Here is a 3,454-nt window from a genome sequence, read left to right as displayed (position 1 = left end):
CCAGATTTTCGGTGTGACTTAAACAAGATAAATATCACCATTTTGACTGAGTGAGGAACCAAATTTAATTATAAACAACAACAGAGTGAAAAACAGAACCAAAAACTAGAAAACTAAACCATTACCAATTTATAAAAATAAAATAGGACTTACAATTTGGGATTTTCAGGCTCTCTTGATTACTTCACCTAAGAAATGTGAACTTCAAACAAAATAAAGAAGAAATATGAAAACAGATCAGAGATATGATACAAGCACAAAATTTGAAGAAATACGTTGGGAGGAGGAGAAAGAAGGAGAATAGTTTCACACTTTCACTTTACCTTTGAGTTGATTCACTTTGATTCAGTAAAAGAGTTGATAATGGAGAAATGTTAAAAGTGAGAAGATTAAGGTTGGACAAAAAAATGAGAAGGATGAAAGAAAGTGACGTTGACGACAGTTTTTGATATTATTATTTTTAATTAAAAAAAACCAACCCGCGAGCTAATACGTTTGACCCGCGAGCTGGCTCATTTTTTACCAGGTTGGCTCGGGTTGGCAGCTCATTTATGCCAACCCAACCCGGCTCATTTTTGGCGGGTTACTCATTTTTGCCAACCCTAATCTGGATAGAGATCAAAACAAAAGGAAAAAATCAGCTTTATCTTCAATTGGAGTTACAGAAGGACATGCTGGTTTCTCCCCGTCGACAGTTGCTAGATTTTACCAATAAGTTTCCCGGGATGCACTTGTGAAAATGTTAATGGCTACTGAGCTTCCTTTTCGATTTATTGAGAATGAAGACTTTTGGTAGTTTATGAGTATTGTAAGTCCAAAATTTAATCTTTTCTCACGAACTACAGTGGCACATGATGTGTTGACATTATGGAAAGCAGAAAAAGTGAAGTTGAAGAAGTTTCTTGCTATGCATTGTACAAGAGTTTGCCTCACCACGGACACTTGGACATCATGTCAAAACATGTGCTATATGTGTTTGACTGCACACTTTGTTGATAAAAATTGGAAACTGCATAAGAAGATCTTAAACTTTTGCCAAGTCAAAAGTCATTCTGGACAAGTTATGGCTAAAACTTCTTTGTCATGCTTGAATGACTGGGGGTTGAATCGTGTGTTTAGTTTGACAGTTGCCAATGCTTCATCAAATGATACTGGGATTCAAAACCTAAAGAAGAGTTTAATCCTTCAGAGCAACTTGGTTTTGAAGGGAGATCGTATTCACATGAGGTGTTTTGCACATATTTTGAACTTAATAGTGAAAGAAGGATTGAAAGATATAGATAATTCCATTTTAAGAATCCGTGCTGCAGTTAAATACATTAGATCTTCTCCATCCAGGTATGATAAATTCAAGGCGTGTGCTGAAAGGCCTTGGGGAACTCATTCTTCCTGAAAACAAGAGGGGACTACTCTTAAGGTGATGGTGCCTTGTTCTTTTTGTTTCCTATGATTTCTATGTGCTGTTCGAGAATGTCAAATAAATTTTGGCTGAAATATCGAAATTGAAATGATTGTGTAGGAAGCTGCGTTGAAGCTTAGAGTACCGAGCTCACAAGATTTCGACAATCTTGTGGTGCCTGAGAAAATGATTGGCCCAATTGATTAATGACTACATATAATGTTTAATCATATTGTCACAAGGTTTTTATAATCTTTTATCATTGCTTTTTTTTTTTTTGCTTTTAAGTTCACAAAATTTGTATGCTTTTATTGTAACAACAATATCAAGTCTTATCATTTGGAAAAAAAAGTCTTATCCCACTTGAGATTGGTTACATGAATTAATAATTAAGCACGTTAGTGAGCTTTTTCAAAGACTATCTCTGGATTCAGGTTGATCTATAGTAGTTATTTGATGACTATCATGTGAATAGTTATTGCTCATGTGTCTTTGTTTTAACTTGGCATGGCTTTTAGTATCATACGTGCCTCTTATTTGCATACTTTTATACCTGGTGGATATTTTATTAACAGGAACAACCAATGGTATTGGCACTGAAACTGCTCGAGTTCTTGCTTTGCGTGGAGTCCATGTGATTATGGGGGTTAGAAATATGGTTGTTGGTAAAGATGTCAAGGGAGCAATACTTAAGGAGATTCCCAATGCTAAAGTTGATGTCATAGAGTTAGATCTTAGTTCAATGGCATCAGTTCTTTTCTTAAGTCTCTAACATATCTCAAAAAAAATTCTACTCAGTTTCTTGAATCTCTCTATCTTCAAAAATTTTACATAACAATATTTGTTATCTGATTATTTTGGTTCTTTTCTTCAGGGTCGAAAGGCTAAAAAGTCAGATGTGGCTGAGTTTATATCAGCAATAACTGCTGGAAACAATGCACAAAGGATGCAGATTCCACCACACTACTAGCCTTGGTTGCTGCTGCTCATCAAACTGGTGGCCAAGTCATTTGCATTGTTGGTGGCCATGAAGAACTAAATGCCTCTAAAAATGCCTTGGGAATTGCTTCTCATCAAGTCCAATTCATTGTTGGAGAAGCTCAAGAACTGTTGTTAGAACAATATGAGACAACAGATTTTTTGCTCATTGACTGTAACCTTGAGAATAATGAAGAGATTCTCAAAGCAGTTCAAGAGGGTAGGAAGCAAAATGGCACAATGGTTGTGGGATATAATGCATTTAGCTGCAAAAAGTCTTGGTGTTTATGTGGATCAAAAACTCAGCTCCTGCCAATAGGAGAAGGGCTGCTAGTGACTAGATTTGGAGTAGCTGACACTAAAACCGGTTCAGAACCTTAAAATAACATTGCCAAGAATGAAAAGAAAAAGAAAAAAAATCTTCCTTAAAACCGGTTCGGAAATGGTTCGAAACCGGTTCGGAAATTGTTCGGAAATGGTTCTAGTTCGAAACTGGTTCGAAACCAGTTCATAAACGGTTCGGGTCGAACCGATTTCGAACCGGTTCCATTTTTTAAAAATAATTCGGTTCGGTTCTTTAAAAAATCTTGTTCAAGTCGACCCATGCCCATCCCTGCATACCATAATCCTTTTTGACATCTCTAATTTAATCATTATATTTAGGGTTATCCCAAAAAATATTATATTTAGGGATTTGAAAATAAAAATAGATAATTGATCATTTATGATAGGGGAAAAGTGTTTTTCCACTCAACGGAGATAAAGTTATTTTCAGCGAGCCCAAACGACATCATTTTGGGTTTTAAGATTTAAAAATTAGGGATAGGATATTGTGACACACAAATAATGTTACGCACAATGTTACGACCACATCCTAACCGTTGATTTCCGCCAATCAACGGTTATCATTTATTGCGAATTAATAATTAATTAATGAATTTGATTTGAAAAATGATAACTGTTGATTGGCGAAAATCAACGGTTAGGATGTAGTCGTAACATTGTGCGTAACATTATTTGTGTGTCACAATATCTTATTCCTAAAAATTATAATACTAATAAAGACTAATATAACTC

General features: G+C 35.3%; 1 pseudogene; it reads left to right on the top strand.

Moving 5' to 3' along the window:
• The first annotated feature begins 1,063 nt into the window (after nt 1–1,063).
• Nucleotides 1,064–2,758, top strand: LOC133284723 (uncharacterized; annotated as a pseudogene).
• The last annotated feature ends 696 nt before the right edge of the window (nt 2,759–3,454 follow it).

This window comes from Gastrolobium bilobum, unplaced genomic scaffold, assembly GCF_033153095.1.
Source record: "Gastrolobium bilobum isolate Gb01-03AN ecotype WA unplaced genomic scaffold, APGP_CSIRO_Gbil_v1 utg62821, whole genome shotgun sequence".
Classification (NCBI taxonomy): domain Eukaryota; kingdom Viridiplantae; phylum Streptophyta; class Magnoliopsida; order Fabales; family Fabaceae; genus Gastrolobium; species Gastrolobium bilobum.
The sequence above is the reverse complement of the archived record's forward strand: the minus strand, read 5'-3'. Positions and strand labels throughout refer to the sequence as shown.